Genomic DNA, 23,626 nt, shown 5'->3' on the forward strand with positions numbered 1-23,626 from the left:
TGATATGTCATCTCCTGATTTGCAGCCATTTCAGATTTACTCAGCTACCAGCCACCCCTACAATGAGCATTGGTCCTGATGGAAAGGAATCAGGCTTACTCCCATTTTTTCTCCTCTGCTATAGGTTTAAATCTACCAGGTGATGAACCTTAAGTCCTGCAGAAGCTATCAACAAATTTTGACTTTTGTCATACAATTGGGCACTGATGTGACATCTGGATCTGATCTCCTGTGTGTTGGAACTGTGTTCTGGTTTAGAGATTCCCAGAGTCACAAAGCCCAAGGGAACAAATGTTATTAACAGGATGCCTCCTCTCTCCCCAACTTTTTGCAAAAAAAACATAGGTAGAAAGAGTAGAAGGGGTAAATGCCCAAAGAAACAGTCCTACACCTATTTTGGAAGTTAAAAGAAAACTTTAACAATAAATAACAGATATTTAAGGTAAGGGAGTTTACAGAGATATAAGGGAAGGAAAACAGATACAAAAAATATATACAAAACCAGATTGATGGCAATGGATTGCCTGGATGGAGATGGATTGCAGGAGGCACCTGGTCAGCTGGCCACGTGGCTAAGCTGGAAGAGCTGCAGCAAGGAAGCCTCCAGTCAGGCAAAGCAGGAGGCAGAAAGCAGAAGTCTGTCTGCCTCATCAGGTTGCAGACAGGTTGTGGGAGTGGGCTAACCTGGAGGGACCTCCCACTAGGAGGGGCCAGACACACCCTGGGATCAGATTAACAGACGACCCCTCAGCTCCCTAGAGCCTTAACCCATAACAAATTTTTTACCCCTTTTGAGCCTTAGTCTGCAGCAGGTGGCTATAGCCCATGAATGAGCTTTATTTCTTCTCCAGTATGTCAAGGACGGGATCCAAAATGCATTCTTTCCATTACCTAAGCAATGTAGACATCAATGTCCAAAAGACTAATGAAGAATGCCCTTTGTTCTTTCAGTGTTGAAATCTCCTTATGCATCTCATCATTTGGCCCCAGAGTTTCCAAAGTGCATAGGTGCAGGAGCATGCAAAAAAGTCTGGAGCCTTTGCTATAGGTCCATAGCACCTGTGTATGTGCCACTATATTACAGAGACATGGTGTGCTGTTTTGAGGCTAACTGGAATATTTTAATGAGAGAAATTAGATCATTGATTGTGAAAGTAAAATAATGATGAAGTCTTTATCATTCATTGGTTTGCTGAGAGGGATAAAAAGCCAAAATGTCAACTATTTGTCCCACTCTGTCCTGGGGCATTCCTCTATTTGCTTCCTCCTCACTCTGCTCTAATATCTTTTCTACTAACCTCAGCTAACAGAAAACAGTGTAAGCTTTGCTGGCTGTTTTGTTTGTCTGTCTGAGAAAGTAGAAGGAGAAAGAGAGGTAGCTTTGAGCCCCTTCTGGGCAGTTTCCTTTGTCTGGGAGGGAGTTTGGATTTCTGTATTACTTCTAATTTGTATATAGTTATAAATACTTGTATATATATATTGTGTATATATGCTTGTAAATTTTGCTTTGCTGTAAATATAGCTTCATCTTACTTCCAAGCCATCTGAGCTAGTCTGGTAAATTCCAATAGTGGGGGGAGGGAAAGTTCCTAACCATTCACACATGGCAAAGCCTACCATTCTGTCCCCAAATCCTGGCATGGGCAAGTTCCTCAGATGTGTTCAGAGCTCACAGATCTATTATACAGGCACCCAGGTTGCCAGACTTGTTAAAAATAGTACAGCAATTACATAGTTGTAGGTGTCAGCCTTGAAATACCCAACCTGCCCTCACACTGGTTGTGCCACCAGTCTAGAGGACATCTATAAAAGCTTGCAGATGCCTCCTGTTGTAGCTGGAGCACAGTCAGCTAGACTAAAGTCAAAAGAAGATGACTTGGAAGTAGCCTTAGGGTATGTGACTATTTTTGCCACGTTAGTTGGAGAAGCAATCTGACTATTTTAAGAAAAGCCTGAAATGTTTAGCCAAAGTGACATAGCAGCATTACTGGTACCTGTTATATGGAGTTTTGTCATCATGCAAGAGTTTCACTTCTCATTTTGTTTAAATAAAGTTTTGTAAACATTGTGTTTGCAGCAAAAAGCCTTAAGATGCAAACCCTGTCAGTAGACAAAAATAACTATTATGTAATTAGTTTTTAAATCCCAGTGTCTTTTCTGCTTGCATTGTGTTTTGTTATTGCTTGGGTACAGCAAGTGCTGAGAAAGGGATGAATAGCTATTTGAAATGCCCTTGAATTATGTGCTGAGCTTGATAGTAGGGACATAGGTCTTGTTTCTGTATGGATCTGCAGATCCAGGTTGTATCTGCTGTGCTGTGAACTGGCCTGTGTCGATACAGACACTGAAACAGACACATTGAAAAACATGCACAGTTCTCCTGGTCTGCAGCAGAACTGCACAAAGGAGGAGGTTGATGTAGTGATGTGAGAGAGGCTGCCTTGTGTCAGTCATTTGAGCAATTGGCCCCTGGTCTCATCCTTAGCGCATACTTAACACATCTTGCCAAATTATGTGGTTGCTTAGTAATGTGAACAAATATCCCCTGGAGATTCAATAACCAAACTCATTATCACTTGTCACGTAGGCCAAGAACTGAATCCAGATCTCCAGGAGTGAGTGACTGGTGTGTTAACCTAGTCTCCTACTGCTAAAATAGCAGAATGAATATGTGCAAAGTCAGCTCCACACAGTGGGTGAAAATATGCCCTGAGTGAAAACACAGAGAAACTCTATTAAAAATTATTCTCATTACACAGATTCCATTATCTGAAATAAGTAAGGGGGGATTTAGTGTTTGTTAATATTTTGAAGAGAGACATAAATGAAGACTGATTTTATTATTGTTGTTGTTATTTATTTTTGATCTTGGAAAAATAGGAGGCTCAGGAGAGACCCCATTGCTGTCTACATCTACCTGAAAGGAGATTGTAGAGACGTGGGGGTTTGGTCTCTCCCCAGGCACCCAGTGACAGAACAAGAGAACACAGCCTCAAACTACACCAGAGCAGGTTTAGGCTGGACATTAGGAAGAAATTCTTCACAGAAAGAGTGATTTGCCACTCTGCACTGGTCAGACCACACCTCGAGTACTGCGTTCAGTTCTGGGCCCCCCAGTTTAGGAAGGACATCGAGATGCTTGAGCGTGTCCAGAGAAGGGCGACGAGGCTGGTGAGAGGCCTCGAGCACAAGCCCTATGAGGAGAGGCTTAGGGAGCTGGGGTTGTTTAGCCTGGAGAAGAGGAGGCTCAGGGGTGACCTTATTGCTGTCTACAACTACCTGAAGGGTGGTTGTGGCCAGGAGGAGGTTGCTCTCTTCTCTCAGGTGGCCAGCTCCAGAACAAGAGGACATAGCCTCAGGCTGCGCCAGGGGAAATTTCGGCTCGAGGTGAGGAGAAAGTTCTTCACTGAGAGAGTCATTGGACACTGGAATGGGCTGCCTGGGGAGGTGGTGGAGTCGTCGTCCCTAGGGCAGTTCAAGGCAAGGTTGGATGTGGCACTTGGTGCCATGGTCTAGCCTTGGGCACTGTGGTAAAGGGTTGGACTTGATGATCTGTGAGGTCTCTTCCAACCTTGGTGATACTGTGATACTGTGATACTGTGGTGGAGTCACCATCCCTGGAGGTGTTTAAAAGGAGACTGGATGAGGCACTTAGTGTCATGGTCTAGTTGACTGGCTAGGGCTGGGTGATAGGTTGGACTGGATGATCTTGGAAGTCTCTTCCAACCTGGTTGATTCTATGATTCTATGGTTTAGTTAATTAGAAGGGTTAAATGATAAGTTGGACTGAATGATCCTAGAGGTCTTTTCCAACCTGGTTGATTCTGTGATTCTGTGAAATAAATAATATAGCTGTCTTGGTTAAGCCTTGCAGAGGAAGAGACTGTTGGGTGTGTCATCCTCTATACTTCAGGGGGTCATTAAATCTAAAACTGTGACTTAGTTACGTCATTTGTAGATGCAATTTAGTACATCTACAGCACTCCCCACAGCTGTTTGTGAGTCTTTCTCTAGACAGGTTAGTTTGCCACAACACAGACACACCATTGGGGGTCATCACACAGTACTGACACCTTCCTGGGATCTGAGCTCACACCCAGGTCACAGGGTACTTGCAGGAGCAAGTGGCACTGCTGGGGCTGCCTGGCTGACAACTGTGTGGTGCAAACCTTAAACCTGTGACTTCACAGTTTTGCAAAGTACTCTACTTTGTCTTGCTCTCTTCAGCAGGTTCCTTCTTGTTCATCAGGAAAATACAGAGAGCCAGTTTGCTGAACAATGATTTTGGCAGTGAATCCAGTATTTGCAGATCTGTGTACTGAATGCATATGCTGTTGGCTGTAAAGATACCACATTTTTTCACTCATAAGCAATCCCAGCTGCATATATAGGGTTTGGACACTTTTTCTTTTTTTAATTATTTTATTCTGGAGTAAATTTCAGACCAGCTGTTCAGTGTACAAATGCAAGTTGGTTTGATTCATGTAGATAATGTATGCATATCAGACATTGAGGGTGCATGTGCAGTGGTAATGATGGGAGTTCAGAGGAGATGCAGAGACTGATAATTTGCCTGAACAAGGTCAATCCTGGCAAATGTGGAACAGAACTGCTGAAGCTTCTGTTGCCCTTTTGTGTATCTGCTCTTGATCTTCCTTAAGTAGCATTTCCTAACACTTCCTCTGGACATCACTGACACAGGTAAATTGTTTTCTAGAGTTTAGTCTAGAGGACATTCCACTGTCGTCACCACTTTTCAACTTTTACTCAAATCACCTTGTCTGAAAGTGAGTTTGCTAAGTTTATTGCAATGTTCATGTTGAAATGGCCAGCTGTTATAATGGAGACCAAACTGAGAGGTTGACATCTGCTCAGTGCAATGTTTTGCAACTGGGTTTGATTTTCTTCCCCCCTTTTGTTCCATGGAGAAACTTGCCATTTTCAACTATTGAACACATAATTTCTCATTTCCTACCTGTGTGAGAAGACATTGATCTAGTAACTATGGGACCTCACTCATTGAACAGTCCATCTATCTGTCTGGGGATTTTTACAGTTGCTAGGTTCTTGTGGGGGTAATGGCACGTTTAGTGCTCTGGAAGTGTGGATCATTAGATACTTACTACACTGACATACTTACAGAGATTTTTTAGCCACTGTTGTACTGCCCAACATTTGCATTGCCTTCAATTCATGTTGCAGGACTTTATCAGATTATGTGTAAAAGCTTCAGTGAGGAGGTGACATTTCTAGCAAGGATTTGGGCATTAACCACATCCAAAGCCAGGACACAGGTCAGGGTTTCCTGGATCTCAGAGTCATACCAAGTGTCTGCTTGGTGTGCCTGTGCAATGTGCTCTGGCTTGCATCAGTCTTTACATCTGTGATCAGAAAGAATTTTGGTGCCTATCATGTATGATGAGCAAGCCCTCTTACCAAGCTTTGCTGAACTCCCTTCACAGGAACAGGACATTTGCAATGGTTCTGCTTTCTCCTTCTGTCTTCATTTACCATGTGAATATTACAGTTTCTGGTCATTCGTACTTGGTGTTAAGTTCATAAAAGGGTTTTGAGAGATTCTTTGTTGCCAGTGATGAACTGGAATGTAGAAAAAAATGTCTGAGAACCTGAGAAATATTTCTATTGCAGCATTTATTGTTGATTGCAGATGACTAGACTCAGTGGTCGTGTGAAAATCCAGTGGTCTCAAAGGGATCTGCTGTCCATCCTTCCCTGATTCTTCTCCCCTTTGCCCAGATTCTGGATTTGCTCACACTTCATTTGTGCCAGCCTGTACTGCTAGGTAATTACACGTACATTTTTGTGGATTTGTGCATAATTTCTGAGCTCAGACATATAGTCTTTCAAGTTATGACTCCACAGAATTGTTCAAACCAAGATGTGGACAGTTCCTTAGTTGAGGCTTTGGCAGGCAGGGAAATGAGGTGGCGAAAAGAAAGCACTGGCATCATATGGAAATTAAGTCTTCTTACACTGAAATTCAACGCAGTAATTCCCATCTGCACAAGAGAGGGATCCAGTGCTCATTCTCAGACTTGGATCTATCTATTACTGTCATACTGAAGCTGTGATTTTAGGGTAGTGCTGAGCCTATAGAGCTCATCTGGGGATTGCTGCTGAAAAGGACATAGTGGCTCCCATCTGAACCCTTCATTTGGGTGTGAAGCCCTGTTGCTTTCATTCTGTAACACATTTGCTCATCTCACAGTATGAGGAGTCAGCTTGGAAAGCTAAACCTACAGACACATTGACCAATGAAGATTGCCTGAAGATGGTCTCACTCGTATCATAAAACCACATCCCTGGCCTGTTCTTTCTCAAGAGCTGAGAGAGCTCTTTTTCTCTCTGAGAGAGTCCAGGGGGTTGCAGCTTTCTCCAACAGCTGCATAAAGGGGGATGTCTCAGAGAGAGCTCTCTTGACCACATAGCACTTGATGCTGTTTCACAAAATATGCTTGTAAACCTTTAGTCTCCAAAGATGTGGTGGTGCCACATGACACATGTAACTATGAATAGCTTTTTTAGAGGTGGTATGATGGAATAACTAGGCACAATGAGCTTAACTGGTTTTTGATGTCATGGGAATACAAGATGTAGTCTTCTTTCCAAACAACTCTGTACAACTGCTTTGCAGTATCTGCTATCCTGAAAGGGTTGGCTAAGCTTATCACTAGTGAGAAGAGTTAGGACAAGCTGAGAGCCTGAAGTGTTAGACTATGGAAGGAGGGTGGAAGTGAGGCATACTTAATTAGCTTCTAGGGAGGTGTTGAGGATGGCAGTATGCCTTACTTCTGCCCCTCTTGGGGGGGGGGCAAAGTCTCCTCTTCCTTTTCAGACATATGTTCAAATCCTTTCTTGAGGTTTAGAAATCTGTCTTTGTGGATTTTTGTTTAAATCTCTGGTTTTATAACATAGCTAGAGGAGAAGCCAGTGCTTCTCTTTTATACAATATCCCAGTGATTATAGCATTAGTCCAGGGTAGAGACACAGGAGCTCAATTCTGTTCTGAAGGGAATTGAAACTGTGCGGAAGATAAATAAGTAATAAGAATGTATACACCAGCACTATTTAGCTTTGTTGTCAAGTCTTTTCTGTAGTTAATTTGCAATGTATCTAATTGCAAGGCAGCAGTGAAAACTGAATAAAACCAGTTTATTTCACCAAGCTAGACAGTTGCCTTCTTAAACCTGAAAAAAAAAAATGCCCAAGCATCCCATTATTATTGGTTTGAATTATTTATAGCCTGTAGCCTTTTAAAAGATACTCAAAAAGCAAATACATCCCATATGTAAAATATTACTAGATGGTAAAAGATGCTCACCATGCAGTATAGGATTGCTGTCATAGCGTTTCCCTTGGTGTCACTTGCCACGGAACTTGATTGTGCTGCCACAACAGAGACAATCAGCAATACTGTCATTATGGTCAGTGGGGGAGCTCTTGATTTATTTACATTCATGCAGGCAAAGTCAGAAGCAGGCCTTGGAAAGCATTAAGGTCATTGCCTCCAGTGAGGTGTAGCTGCAGTTTTCAGAATGACTGCATGTCTTTGCAAGATTGGGTTTATGAGCTCGCTTTATATTAATAGTAAATATATGTGAAATATTTTCCCCTTTGAGCTTTATGGCCCCATATTTTCTTACAGAAATGGGGTATTAGCTTTGTTGTTGATGTCGGACATAGGTGCTGATGATGCATGTGTCTAACTGGGGCAAGACTGCTTCACCTGACCATTTGAGTCCTGGTATTTCTGAAGGTACAGCTGAGCAACATCTCAAAAATTGTGACTGAAGCCAGGCAGTTTTGTCTCGGAATCCAGTATTTGCCACCATGACACATGGAGGCCAGACAGCTGGTGACAGTGGATCAGGAAGGGTAGGAGCCATGCTAAGCATCTCCTACTCATGCTTTTCCTCCAAAATCTCTGAGCATCAGCCACTCCTGAATGAACCCATCTTCAGCTATGCCTGGACCACAAGGGCAAGACAAGGTGTGCCAGTGGCTCTGAGCACACCAAGATGCTCCTCTGTGCCCTGTGCAGGGCTGTGTGTCCTAAAAATTCTGGAGCTCAGCATATCTTCAGCTTTGATGATGCTCTGTGGAAACACCTCCACAGATGATAAAGGAATATGTCAAATGCATCAATAATATGTCAGAGTATGATTGAGAACATAACAAGTTCTTTGATGCTCTCCACCTTGGAGAAGAGTCAATCCTTAAAACAAGCGATCTGACTGTAGCAGCAGAGACCTTGGCACTCAAACAGCAGGACTGCTGCTTCATCATTCATGTCCTTGAAGAAAATGCCGGGGTTCTTTTTACAGCTGCTCAGAGTTTTTTCATTCTTGTACTTCATTAGCAGCAGTGCTTAACACTGGATACTACACACACTAGTTTTGCCACAAATTCACTTGTGTCATTAATATCAATGTCTATGCCGGAGGGATAGTTACATCTCAAGCCCTTTTATCCTTTCCTACAGATATTTTTCAGCCAGATCAATGACTGGTGATTATCCAGTCTAAATCAGGACCCTATTATGTGAGGTAGAGGAGATTCTTTTGACTACCGATGAAATGCATGTAATAATAATAGCCACAGAGACAAGGGAAACGTAGCTCAAGCATCCTGTGTGTGTCCCTTTAATTAGAAACCATGCAGAGCTGGAAATCTGAGGTGCTTCCAAACATGTGTAGTGTTCATTTTAATAATTCGTCAGAGTGCAGGAGGAAGCATCAATTAAATTCAGCGTGAGAGAAACTCCTGGGAGTGGGTGCAGGAAATTAATTTTTTTAGGAGGATGATGATGGTGATGATGATGATGCACAGGGACGGCACTTTGAAAGCATTAACCTGAAAAGGCAACAAGGAGCTCTGCAGTATGTCAGCAAGCAGCCAAAGCGTCAAAAGATCCTTAAGGCATAACTTTGACCTATATTCTGTAGATAATCAACTTTCCTCTCCCCAAAGGGGGTTCAGAAGAATGACATAAAAGCATGATTTGCATTATGAAGCCTTGTATCTTCCTTCATGTTTTCCTTGCCTGCTCCAACTGTTGTTGCTTTTAACATAAAATCGCGCAGAGGTTTGTTGCAGCCCGGAGAGAAGCTGCACTGCTCCTAATGGGAACCCGGAGCGGTGACAAAGGGGGACCTTTCCCGCTGTGGAGGAGACAGGGACTCATGGTGTCAGTGTGAGATGCTCTGTGACCTCGTTAATACAGCAAGGCCACGGGAGGGACAGGGTAACCCTCTTCGATTGCCCAGCACTCATCAGAGCTGGAGCTGATGAAAGCCCTTCTGGCAGTCAGCTGGCTAACATGCAGGAAGGTGCCAGTCTGTGCTGTCAGCGGGACTGAGGCTTGAAAGTGATTCCTAATCGTCTTTGTGAAGAGAGCATGTGTCAGTAAGTTGTAGCTAATGAGTCATTTCAGGGTAAGGGACCTAAACGGAAGGACAAAGAGAAGACAGAGTGTAGGGAGGCAGGGAGCCTTCAGTCCTGCTAAGGAGAAGGCAGGGATCCTGGAAAATAAGATCCTCTTCTGGGGAAAATAACAACCACAGGGACACTTGATAAACAGAGCTGAAATGCTGTGATTTAGAAAGCATGGATTTTTTCATTTCTAATGGATACCAGATATTTTAATATTACTAAGCACAGCAAACAGGAGGGAAATAATCTCTCCAAATTCCTGGCAAGGAGATCAGCATGTTCGTTTCTTCGGACAACATGAGCATGGAGACCCCTGGTGCGCTCTCACTTGAGAAGGTCCCTGACAGTGAAGGGACGAGGAGCCTGTTCATCCAGCACAGATGTGGATGAGCTAACTCCTCTCACAGTGACATTTTGAGCCAAAAATATTTCAGCATTAGCCTCTCCTAATGCAGTTTCATCTCCCTGTCTATAAAGCCTGTCCTGTTACAAAATAAACCTTGGCAATTTCAAGTAACTGTGAGAAAAGAGCCGTAGCCATTTTTGTGTAACAGGATTTGTGTGGGCTGTTGGTAAGGGCGTGCTGCTGATAAATAAGTTTCAGTTGTAAATATTCTCTAGTGACATGAGAATTTATCCACCTATTGAGGCTTACAACTGAGCTACCAAGGAAACGTTCTTTAGCTCCACCGTGTACGCAGCCCACGGTGCATTTGTCAAACCCTCTGTCAGTTCAGGGAAGGCACAGTTCAGGTAATACAGTATTTATGAAACTGTTAATACCACCTCAGAAAGTTCTCATGAAGTATGTTTTCTTAAAACTGCCTTATGAAAACTTTGGGCAAGAGGAAAGCAGAGGATATATTTTCAGTTTTATAGTGCAGGGCTCTGCTCTGTGGTCACATGCAGTGAGGAAGACAGCAGAAAGAAGTGCATCCTGGGCACTGCACTTATTTATCATAAAACATTACAGTAAAAACAGGCTAAATAAATCAAACACTGTCAATTGCAGAAGTGCTAGGGTTAAATAGGAGTTTTAGATTCCCCCACCCCCCCTTTCATCAGAAATAAGTAGTAAGGCTGCCTGCTCAGCCTTCACCCATTCATCCATCTCAGTTTACAAACCACCCTGCCACCCTCACTGTTAAACAGGCTCTTTGGGTGGGCACTTTTTCATCCCATTCCCATATTAAAGGGCCTTCATGGTCATTTAGCTACTACTGCCTCTTCCGTACTCCCTGGTAGCAGCCATGCTCTCTCCTGTGTAATATCATCTCTTGCAATACTCTGACACCCTCTGAGATTCCTCAGCTCCTCAGCAAATGGATCCCAGCATGGTCATTGAACAACCATATATCATCTCAGAAAGATGAAAGAAGAAATTCCTAATTGAGAAAGAAAATCTGAGCTGTTTCGAGTGGTGGAGCCTGTGAGCTGAGGCTGCCAAGGTGTCTTGTTTCAGCTGCTGATTGTCTTGATTCTCGGTGATTGAAGTGATAGGACAAGATTTTGTGCCACTTCTAAATTACTGTTTGTGTAAAGGGGGAGAGGGAGAGAGGAGTAAGAGTTTCCTGCTGTGCAAACAAACAAACAAAAACCCCAGAAAGTCTCCTCTCCATCGGTAGCAATCTCGGCAAGATTCACCGGAGTGGGGCTCCCTCTGTTGAGCTCTGGGAGCTTCGCCAGATGGTAAATACAGCTGCCTGCTTCACTTTTGGGGCAGCTCCATTTCTGGGCCATTTCCTTACTCCTCACCCCTCCCAGCATCCCACCTAAGAGAGAGAAAAATGGAGTGGAAAAAAACCTGGTAAAGCAGGATCTAGGAGAGGGATCTCCAAGCCGTGACCTGACTGGTGTCTGCCAGGAGGAAACACAGCTCTGTATCAGGACCAGACCATGAAGTTCTTTCTAGGGAGGAGGTGGGAGAGCATTTCTGCTAGGTAGACGCTTAAGTCACAAGGCAAGGCACCAAGAAGAAAGATGTGGAAAGGCTAGAAAGCAAACGAAAGGTATCAGGCTGGATAGCAAAGTTACAAAGGCACCACTGGAAAATGTAAGCTATCCCGTGTTTTGTCAGCTTCCTCCAGGAAAGCTCAAATGGAGCAGTTACAGCAAAGATTCACATTATAGGCTTTAGTGCAATGCTTTTAGTATTTTCCCCACAATGCTCTTTTACCTTGCCGTGACCTGCAGTGCAAAGAATCGTGTAAAATTCCAAGGCTGCAAACACTGCTGTTGTAGAGGTGCCTGAAGAACAAAAGGCTTTCAAAACTGCACAGCAAGTTGACTTTTAACTCATTTGTTTTATTGAAAAAATGAGCAAGGTTCTGGCAGGTGATTGGGAAAACTAGGTCGTGGTCCTGACCAAAGAAGTGTCATCTGGGAAGTAATCAGAGTTTTCATGTTTGAATGATTTAAGACACACGTTCAGTGGAGAACACAAGGCAACCTTAACTATGTAACTGCCATAATGCCTTGAGTGTAAGGTTTTGTTTTGTGTTTCTCCATGGCCTCAGAGGAGCTCCTTTTATTTCTTTATAGTGTGTCTCTGTTCATGACACTGATAAACTAACTGTAGCCAACTTTGCCATCTTTCTTCCTTGAACTGCTCAAGTAGCAGATTGTTGTGAAATTGCCTGTTTAAGTTACAGCAGCAGATTTTTAATTTTCTTTTCTGCTGTGTGTTTTCTCCTGTGTTAACCCACTGCCTGCTCCTGAAGCCCTTGCTCAGACTGTGCTTGGTGGCCCTTGCCTTTGCAAGGCAGTCAGTCAAGGCATATTTTGTCTGGTGGTTTCTCAATGATGCCACATTGCGTACTTGGGTTAGAAGTCCTCTCATCTATTGGCTGGGACTTGTGTAGCTGTGTTCTGCTCTGAAGTGTCTGTGTGCAGCAGTTGGCTCTTTCATCAAGACCTCTGTATAGGATTATAAGGGCAAAAAAGTTAATAGTTTTTGCCCAGGGGAATGGTAGTCAGCATTCCTGGAGGCATTCAAGAAACATATGGTCATGGCACCTTAGGACATGGTTTAGTGGGCATGATGGTTTGGGGTTTACGGTTGTACTTGATGGTCCTAGAGGTCTTTTCCAGCTTTGATTCTGTGATTCTATGATTTTTCTGCCTGAAAGGTGAAGGACAGGCAGATTCTCATATCATACCTAGGCTTTTTAAAAGCTATGGGCAGCTCATGAGAGATCATTAAATATTTTCTTAGGTAGAGGCTGCCAGCCATTCAGCTTTGTTTCAGAGATTACTTGTAAGATAAAGCTCTGTATTGTATAGGAATTTTCTGTACATCCACACTGCTTCATCAAGATTAACTGGATTAAAGTGGTTTAACTGAAACCAGAATTTGACCTACAATGCCAGCAGTGTGTTGACATTACCACTTATTAAACAGCAGAGTCTCGATGCTTTTAGGGTTTGCAGAACGTGGGGGACTTTGTGCTGACACGGTTAAACAGCTGGCCGATATTACCGACTGATTCTCTGGACAGTGATAGCTGTGAATTCACTGCTAGAAATCCAACTTGACCCTGAAAATTGCATGTTGTTTAATAGGAGTGCATGTAGTTTGAGAATATTTTGCTTTAAACAAGGTGTTACTAGGAAAAAAGATCTTTGAATGTGTAAATATTGATAGAAAGTGAGTGATGGGCTGAAGCAGCATGAGATGTACAGAAGGTGTGAAGCTATTTTAGCTGTGATTATGAGATCAGATAAGCTCAGCATGGGACAGTTTTGCATTTGAGCTTTTAAACTTGCTAAGAGAAACTGTGTTGGACTGTAAAACTCAGCTCTTATTTTGGTAAAGCAGAGTCCCAAACATACCCATGTAACAAACGCCCTAGTGGGAAGCTTGCTGTTTCTTTATCCCGTTGTGCAGCAGGCATAAGTTGCATATGCCAAGGGAAAGTCCTTTAACCTTGATGTGTACAAAGATGGACCTTATAAGGTAAAATGCAAATTGGGCCTATTTGCTGCATAAACCACACAATAATCTTGAGAGATACTGTTCTCTTTAAAGAGCAGTTTGTGCTTCCTTCACCCATTGCTGCAGAAAATTAACAGCATCCTGTGCTATTCTGCAGTGAAGAGCATTATTGTTCCCTGTTCTTGGGGGAGCGATGCCAATGAGCTAAAACGATGCCATGCCTTTTCACCTTGTTTTCTCCCCGTTTGCTGAGCAGTTCCTTTGATATCTTCATGCTAATTGCCAAAGTCACTTCTGAAAATGGCAGATAGGCACCTAAGGTGTTTGGGCATTTCCTGTCCATGTATAAGGACCACCTCTTGGGAACAGATAGAGGTTTTGCCAAGACCTTCTAGCACCTAAAAAACGTTCCAGAGAAGTGCTCCAAGTAGGAGATGTGCACAGCTCAAGTGTTTGTTGTCTGCACATGTCCTCAAATGTCACAAGGACTGCAACCCTCTGCAGCACCATCAGCCAGCATCCAGGCCTAACCATTATGTCCAAGTCCTTAGTTAAATAAACCAGTAGGGCTTTAATTAAGTAGTTTTATTTTTATTGCAATTAATTACTGCTATATTGCATTATAAATAAGCATGGCCCTTTCCAGGGTATACAAAGGATTACACTCAGCTTTCATTCTTCATGATGCTGTTTCAGTTGGTGGTTTAATTACTTTTATTCTCAAAGTTGATTTCAAAAAAATTGTACCTGCAACATGATTTTTGAAGGCTTTTACTGGTGGCTCATACAGAGCAGACTGACAGTGTGTTGCTGATTTTTGCCTTTGCTGCTTTGTGCAAAATTAGATTCTCTTTGATTAATTTTCCTGCTATCATTCTGTGAAAGCAAACGCTACAGTGTCATCATTGTGATCATGTTAGGCCAAGTGACCTGGGGGCAGTAGTGTTTCTGCATGACTGTACACAAGACAAACCATCTTATGTGGGAGAGAAACCACTTTTTAAGAGTTTTTGCTGTGAGATATAACAACCAGTCATGATCTGTCATCCTGAGAGTTCCCCTTGAGGATAGAAGCCACTGAAACCTGCAGGTCAGAGGTCTTATGGTGATACATATTTGTTAGAACTGTGCTGGGCAAAATTTATCCCAGCCTGTTGATTCTTCAGCTCATTGTATGTACAAGTGCTCTCTTGCTTCCTAGGGCTAACTAAGAAGAGATGTATTTTCACAGTATCACAATATCACCAAGGTTGGAAGAGACCTCACAGATCATCAAGTCCAACCCTTTACCACAGAGCTCAAGGCTAGACCAGGGCACCAAGTGCCACGTCCAACCTTGCCTTGAACTGCCCCAGGGACGGCGACTCCACCACCTCCCCGGGCAGCCCATTCCAGTGTCCAATGACTCTCTCAGTGAAGAACTTTCTCCTCACCTTGAGCCTAAATTTCCTCTGGCGCAGCCTGAGGCTATGTCCTCTCATTCTGGCGCTGGCCACCTGAGAGAAGAGAGCAACCTCCCCCTGGCCACAACCTCCCCCTGGCCACAACCACCCTTCCATTTAAGTGAAATGTATTGCTCTTGAAAGATGTTAAACTGAGAGCTCTTCATGACATTGCCTTTGTCAGGCCTGGCAGACATGGCTGTCACGGTGACCACAACTAAGTTGCTTGTCCTTACCATTGACTCCTTTGAACACCAGACTGGCCTCCACTTTTCAGTCCTAAAGGAATTTGAGGAGGCATTTCACACTCCTAATTTAAGTTCTCTCAGCTGCCTTGAATGCATGCTTTCAGTGCCAATATCTGGGTACTAGTGATGGGGAGCAGCCTGTCTTCTCCTCAGCAGTCCTGCTGATGGATACTCGCACCACACAGCCCCTGTCCACTCCAGCACAGCTGCTGCAATTTCTGCAAAGCCATTATGGATGGCAGGAAACCATATGCTGAAGTGCCTTCCAGCCTGCTTATGGGGAGCTTCCTGCTGGTTGGAAGACATAAGTGCAATCCCATGTGTCACCACCAAGTCTTTGCTTGCATAGACTGGGAAATACAGAGTAATGTGTGATGCTTCAGAGTAATGAAGCAAAAAATTAACAATATGTGTTTTAAGTGTTAGTTATGCTTTATAGTAATAATCTGTGTTTAATTAAAGTTTACCACTGAGATGTGTATGCTTTTCATTACTTTTTCTTTTCTATGTCTTTTTTTCATTATTGATTTCTAATTTGCTTTGGACGTTTACACTTCATAGAACTTCATGAAGGAGATAAATATGTATTCACTCATTCAGAGAAGCAGGCTCTTCAAAATGTAGTTGGAGAGTGAGGGATATGGAGATGTTGGAGAAAGTGGAAGAAATTTCATAAGAAACATGCTGGGGTGTTCTGCAAAAACTACTTAATTACAGTTAAAAAAAAACACCAACATTACTGTCCCTAGTAGTGCTCTTATCAGGTTTTTCCAGCAACATGTTCTGAGGCTGTTTGGCTGCATTCATTTCTGATTCACCTCTAGCTGTGGCTACGAACAAAACCCATGGAATGGAAGAAAGGAGTGTTTAACTCCTCCACCTTTTGCATGTCCACATTTTCTTCATCCCTTCAAGCCACTGAAGCAGTGGTCAGGTGAGGGTGTTGCCCCACAGGGCAGGTAGCATCACACCTGCTTCTCATGGGATATTCTTATGTGCAGGGCAAGTTCTTGCAGGAAAGAGGTAGAAGTTTCCCTTTTGCACAGTTTGAGATGCTTGAGGCAAGAGCTTGGGCAAGGGAAATTATCTTTCAGCATTAATATGACACAAACCCAATCTTCTGCTCTGCTGTTGCAGAAAGGAGTTGTAGCTGGCACCTCTAGAGGTTTCTTGGGTTTCAGGAATCTGAACACAAACCTGGTTTGAGAGATGAATGGTGTCATAACATTTCTGTCTGGGCTTAGTACCTGGGCCCCTTGTCCCTCCCTCTCTTTGTATATAATATATATAATGCAATATATTGATGTCAAGGAGTGGTCTTGGACTTTCCTCATGGGCGTTTGTAATCCAGCAAGTCTGAACAGCCTCTGTGATGACCTTTTTTCCTATGGGGTTTTGATGCTGTCTTTGGTGTACACCCTCCCTAGTTGGGCACCAGCACAGAAACTGTAGACACAGTCATCTTAGACTTCCAGATTCTGCTCTCTCAAGAAAAACATGGGGGAGTTTTTCTTTTTTTATTTTCCCTACCCAAATGGTGTGAAGTAGGAAAAAAATGTTTTTGTTTTTTTTTTTCAGGCACCCATACTGCAGTTTGGGCAAGCACAGGACATGTTTCTAAGTAGTGATCTCCTTCATCAAACATTGCATGCAGAAGCTGGCAGGCTTTGACTCATGCAGGAGCCTGTGTTGGTTTTGAGCATATTGGGAAAATGTCTATTTTCCATAACTTCTAAAAACTTAAGACTTACTCTACCTGTGCAGCCTACATTCTCCAAAACTTTCTACTGGGAGGATGTAGTGGAAACAAGCATGTTTGGATTTCTTTCCCTCCTTTTATTCTTCAGGATAGATAATGAAAAATCCTCCAGTGTTGCCACTTAATTGCTTCGTGGCTGTTGTTTGTCAGTTTGCCAGCAGGTTTATGCTTAACTGCTGCCGTTTGACATTGCTAGAACACAAATGCAGCATGATTGAGTTGCCAACATATTGCTGAGTCTTCTGCAAAGTGGGGGGTTTCAGCATATTAACGCTTCAGGCTTTTACGTCAGTATTGATTGCTGAAATTGAGAGGAAACCTTTGGCAGTATTCAGCATTGTGCCAACACACATTTACTGGCAGGAAAAAGAAACTGGCCATTGCCTTTGACTGTGACTTCATCCCTTCCTTCCTTCCTTTCTTACATTCTTTATTTCTATACACACGCACACAGAGTTTTGAGATTTAATATACATCATAGCTGAATTCCAGTTAACCTAACAATAAATCAACAGGGCAAATCGATTTCTTGGTATAGTCAGATGCAGAGGTCATTTAATTTCCCAGCTGCCTGCATTATGCTTGACTAGATTTCATGGCAGCTGGGGAAGGGGGAGTGATGGTAGACATCTCTCAGAGCAGGAGCACAAGTGAAGAGGTGACTTGGAGGATGATAGTGGGTTGATAGTCTCTGTGGAGCTCCTCACAAGGCAGCCAGGTTGCCCCTGCATCAGTCCCTGGTGGCCATTGTGGAGTTGGGCACCATGGGGAAGAGGAGAAGCATGATGCTATTTGGACTAGGCTGGGAAATCGAGCTTCCCTTACAGGATGTAGTGTTGAAAAATACCCTAAAATGGGGCCCCACAGTTGAGATGAGGCTTTGGCTGAGGAGCAGGGGATTAAGTGAATGGTGAAAGGGTAGTGTGGTGGCTCACTGATGTCCACCAGCTGTTGCTGCAGTGGTGCCCATGTGCAGGAGCAACAGTGAAGGGGTAAAGAGGCCTTGCTTTGCTGAAACACTCCTGCAATTGCTGAAGAAACTTCTTTGTGTGCTTGTCACTGCCCTTCACCAAAACCCAAGCCTGATCCTTTAGATGACATTTTGTGGTCTGTTTTAGACTAGAAGATTTTGTAAGAAGGACTACCTGTGTGTGCTGAAGATGATGATGTCTGCCTGACTGAAATGTTGTTTCATGGAGGAAAGACCTGAGTAGGAAAAGGACAGTGCATGAGGCAGGGATTTTGAACAGAAAATGGGAAGGACCTGGTCAATGGCAGGACTTGGAGGGATTTGCATGTCAATTGGGGATCAATCCCAGCCAGTCCTATCCCTGTTGAACTGGAGGAGTCAAATGAAGAAAAGGGAGGTGATTAAGCCAAAATTGTACTGCACAAAGATTTGGCAAAGAGGGAAATAATCAGGGGATCATAGAGAGATTTTTAAGAATCCTGTAATTGCTGATGAGGAGTGACATTACAACTAGCAAACAGCAGCAGTGATCTTTTTTCTTCTATTTCTGAAACATGCTTAAGAATCCCTCCTTTCATGTCTAGTTACGAGGCACTTACTGAGTCTGATTTGCTTCTCACTTACAGATTAAACAAAAGTGGCAACAAGAGTAGGTCACTTCCTAAAATCATAGAATCATAGAATTATCTCAGTTGGAAAAGACCTCTAAGATCATTGAGTCCAGCCTTCAAGCTAGGACCACTGTGGACATTGAATCATGTCCTCAAGTGCCATGTCTACATACTTCTTGAACATCTCCAGGAATGGTGACTCCACCACCTGCCTGGACAGCCTGCTCCCTTGCCATACTACTCTTTCAGGAAAGAAGTTTTTACTGATGTCCAACATAAGCCTCCTCTGTTTCAACTTGGGGCTGTTTTGTCTTGTCTTAAGGTTTGTTATCTGGGAGAAGAGGCTGTCCTTTGCCTGGCTCCAATCTCCTTTCAGGAAGTTATAGAGAGCAAGAATGCCTCCCTGCACCCTCCTCTTCTCCAGGCTGAATAATCCCAGTTCCATCAGCTGCTTCCCATAAGACTTTTCTGCAGACCCTTCACCATATTTGTTGCTCCTCTCTGCTTCTTAGGGACCAGGATTCATTAATACAATCTGACCACTGAAAGTCCACCGAGAGATGGAAATTTTGACCAGAATATGTAAGCAAGGAAGCTTCAAGGGTTTATTTTGTTGGGTTGTTTTTTTTTTTTACTGGGGGTGTGTGTTTCTTTTTGTAATAGTGATGTTGAATTTCTCTCTTTGGTTGATTAGAGCAGGCATTTAGAGATTTAAAGTGAGAAAAGTAGCTTTATTTGATTCTGCTATTTCTCCTCCTCTGCCTGGGCCACAGGAAGTGCAAGCTTTACCTGTGATGCTTAAATCAGAAGGGAATTTCTAGCCTTACAGAAAGGCTGGGAAATGTCTGACTTGCAGCTGTTTTTCAATAGGAGGGTGTCTTTTCCACTAAACAGCATGCTCATTAAAAAAAACCAAACCAAAACACACCTCTACAGATTGTATCAGTTTAAAAGCTCTGGCTCAGAATTAGAAAAACTGTATCTGATAATTGGAATATTTTATTTTGGATTCCCACTGACAGCTGTAGTTTGAGTACCTTATGTGCAGATCTTCTGTGAAGACAGTCCCCAGATGACATGGTCCATAGCTAAGGCTCTGAGAGAGAACAGGAACACAAGCACCTAACGTGCAAATTCCCTGGTGTGCCTATGTTAGGTAGGATCTGCAAATGAAAACATGCCAGATATCAACTGAAAATTTTTGTCTTGCAGATTGTTTGTTTTACTTAAAAGTCTGCATGTTCATCAGATGAAGGTGAAAACAGGCACCTGAATCATCTTGTAGCCAGCTCAATTAATTAGCAATAAAAGCCCAGCATGTGCTGCATAAGAATTTCACTGATGATATGTGAGACTGAATAAAATCCTGCTTCTTTTTCTGTAGCTCTGGGGGCTGCTGACTTTTTACGCAATAAAATGAGGCTTGGGGAGAAAAAATGCTTAAAAGGTAAAGAAAAGTGATCTGACCTTGAATTGCTACAAAGATCCTGGGAATAGTAAGGCCCTGCCTAGGATAAGTGATACAGAGCATGCATGCCAGGCATGTGCCCACAGCAGCAGTGGATCAGTGCGCACCTGGCAGAAGTCTTACTCAGTGCTTGATAAATTGTCTTCTCCCAGCATGAGCTAAGGTAATGAATCTTTTATTTCTAAATTACTACAAGGCTCTGTAGTCTTTCAGGTTGTTTGGTTTGGGTTTGGGTGTTTTTTTTTTTTCCTAGTTTCAAATAGGTAATACAATCTATGCCTTACCTAATGAGTTTAATGGTATTGTGTGCTTAATCTTTAAAATGCTGGGGACTGGGGCAAAGCTTTCATGTTAAAGAAAATAACTAACCTGGCAGAGAGAAAAGTATCAATATGATGCTGACACTGATTTGGCAAAGACTGTTTGATGAATGCTTTCTTAGGCAGCTGTTGATTTTCTTTTTGTTTTTTTATGCTTTTTTTTCTTTGTTACATTTGAAGATGGTTCCAAAATATCAGTCTTTAACTGAGTACCTTCATTCAGATACAGCAAAACCCAAAATAATACAGTGAAAAAAATGAGGAACTCTGGGTTGGTAATGAGAAAACTGAGAGCTGGTGACACATCTGGGTGAAATTAAATCTCCATCCAGACAACACAGATAGTGCTCTGTAGACTTGTGGTTATTTGCTTGCCTCCTTCATGATGTGGTGTAGGCAAGAAGAGCTGCTGTACATGATTTCCAAGACATGCACAGCTGCTAAAACCCTTCCTTGTCACATACACAGGTCTATGGGGCTGGATGGCATACAGTGAAGGGTGCTGAGAGAATTGGCAGGAGTAATCACTAAGCTGCTTTCTGTCATTTACCAGCACTCCTGTCTAACTTGGGAGGTCTCAGCTGACTGCAGATTGGCAAATGTGATGCACCTCCACAAGAAGGGCCAGAAGGAGGATCTGGGAGTCTGACCTTGGTGCCAAGGAAGGTTATGGAGCATGTTGTTGTAAGCATGTGCAGGGCAATCAGGTGATCAGACCCAGTCAGCATGAGTTCATGAAGGGCAGGTCCTGCTTGACGAACCTGATCTTCTATGACCTGTGACCTGCTGAGTGGATCAGGGAAAGGCTGTGGATGTTGCTTACCTGGACTTTAGTAAGGCCTTTGACACTGTCTGCCATAGCATCCTTCTGGAGAAACTGTCTGCTCATGGCTTGGATGGGTGGACATTTCACTGAGTAAAAAGCTGGCTGGATGGCCAGGCCCAAAGAGTGGTGGTGAATGGCATTAGATTCAGTTGGTGGCCAGTCACAAACAGTGTTCCCTGGGGCTCAGTTTTGGGGCTTGTCTTGTTTGACATCTTGGATGGAGGAATTGAGTGCACCCTTGAGTAGTTTGCAGACAACACCAAATTGGGTGTGAGTGTTGATGTGCTTGAAGATAGGAATGCTCTGCAGAGGAATCTGAACAGGCTGGATCAATGGGCTGAGGTCAGTTGTATGCAATTTAACAAAGCCGTGTACTGGATCCTCTACTTGAGTTACAACAACCTCATGCAACACAACAGGCTTGGGGCAGAATGGCTAGAAAGCTGTCTGGCAGAAAGTTTGCTGGAAGTGCTGAGCCAACAGTGTGCTCAGGTGGCCAGAAAGACCAAGACCATCCTGGCCTATATCAGGAATAGTGTGGCCAACAAGAGTAGGGAAGGGATCATGCCTTTGTACTTGGCATTGGTGAGGCCACACCTTGGGTGCTGTGTTCAGTTCTGCGTCCCTCACTACGAGAAGGATGTTGAGGTGCTGTAACATGTCCAGAGAAGGGCAATGAAGATGGTGAAATGTTTGGATAATAAGTCTTACCAGAAATCTGGGATTGTTTAGTCTGGAGAAGAGAAGGCTGAAGGGAGACTTCATTACTCCCTACCAATACCCAAAAGAAGGTTACAGCAAGGTGGTTGTTGGTCTTTTCTTCTAAGTATCACATGACAGAATGAGAGTAAATGACTTTATATTGCACCAGGCGAGGCTTAGATTTGATGTTAGGAAAAATGTCGTTACTGAAAGAGTGGTCAGGTATTGGAATAGGCTACCCAGGGAGGTGGTGTAATCACCATTCCTGTAGGTGTCTGAAGAAAGTGTAGACAAGGCACTTGGGGGCATGCTTTAATGGCCATGGTGGTGTTAGGTCAGTAGTTGAACTCAATGATCTTAGAGGTCTTTTCCACCTGAAACAATTCTATGGTTCTAATAAAATTAATAAATGGACATTTATGTGTGAAGGTGCACTTAAGGAACTTACTTTTTGCACAGTGTGGTTTCTATCTGCCACAGTGACCATATGTCACCTAGAAGCAGCCAGAGGCTGCACTGGCAGGCAGTGCAAATGGTGGGATGGTGCCAAAAGATGTAGGTTTAAGAGAATAAAATCTGCCATACCTGAGCAGGTCCCTTTATTAGACCCATCAGGATTGAAAAATGCTTCTGCTTGTTGCATTAACAAATACCATAAAAAATCATCTAGTGTTCTGGCTGTGGTGGGGGAATGGAGTGATTCTGTTGGGCTGCTCCACCTTCTCCCTGTGGAAAGCATCCAAGAGCTAGTCTTACAGACAGGAATGTCATCGAGAAGTAGAGGCATAAGTAACACCTGGGAGAATACCAGAAAGTTTTATTAAATGTACCTTTAGACTTTCATTGTTCCTGTAGGACACTCCATTGAGAAACTATGTACAGAGCAGGGAGCAGACTGCTTGTAGACATATGTATGCACAGAGAGCCATCCTAGAAAAAAAGGCTCCAATGAAAGGTTTTGTTTACAGGGCCCCTTTCACATCCCCTGTGGCATGTGCTGCTATGTATTTGTCCCAAGGCTTGCAAACTGACTCTTAGCTCAGGATACAGAAAAATTAAGCTGTCATAGGACGCTACAGTGATACGCCTTTTCTCCTCCAGTGTGTGGGTTAAAGGGCTGGTTTTGGCCAAAGTAGAAGGCAGCTGTGTCCAGCACAGGTGCACTCTGCTGTGTGGTATTCAGGATGAAGAGGAGCAGGTATCCAGAGGTGGCTTCATAAACCAATATTTCCTCCCAAAATTGTCTATGCAGTCACAGTCTGGATGAGACAATCTTGCACTGATGACTAAAGCGGACTCTGAGAAGAATTCTTCACTATCATATAGCTTCCACCAAATAGGTTTCTCTTTTCTATCACACCAAACTATTAACTTCTGAGGCTTTTTTGCTCTTGTGCTGTGACTTTTTTTAAAGTTTGGGGGTTTGTCTTCTGATGAAAGCCTCAGAGCTGTTTTCAGTTCTAAAAGAAAGATTTAAGGGCATTCTGCTTATTCTGCTTTTCCACAGGAGCATTAATTCATAAGCAACAAAGAGTATTCTGTTTACAGTAGCCCTCAGTGAACAGCATGAGACTTGAGGATTTTGAAAGAAGGAAGAATATTTGGTTACAGAACAAAAAATAAACTAAGAGCTTATTCATAGAATCATAGGCTGTACTGCATTGGGGGGACATTAAAGATCATCTAGTTCTAACCCTCCTACCATAGGCAGGGACACCTCCCACTAGATCAAGTTGGTCAAGGCTTCATCTAACCTGCCTTGAACACCTCCAAGGAGGGAGAATCCTGGGCAACCTGTTCCCTTACTGTAAAGAATTTCTTTCTAATATCCAGTCTAAATCTACTCTCCTCAAGTTTCAAATTCAGAAATGTTTGGCGTTGCTCAGAAAAGGC

At 43.2% G+C, this 23,626-nt stretch overlaps 1 protein-coding gene across 2 annotated transcripts in view; it reads left to right on the forward strand.

Moving 5' to 3' along the window:
- SH3RF3 (SH3 domain containing ring finger 3) overlaps positions 1-23,626 on the forward strand; it is a 298,858-nt gene that overhangs the window by 155,874 nt on the left and 119,358 nt on the right. The window lies entirely within an intron of this gene.

This window comes from Pogoniulus pusillus, chromosome 5 (genome assembly GCF_015220805.1).
Source record: "Pogoniulus pusillus isolate bPogPus1 chromosome 5, bPogPus1.pri, whole genome shotgun sequence".
In the NCBI taxonomy this organism is placed as follows: domain Eukaryota; kingdom Metazoa; phylum Chordata; class Aves; order Piciformes; family Lybiidae; genus Pogoniulus; species Pogoniulus pusillus.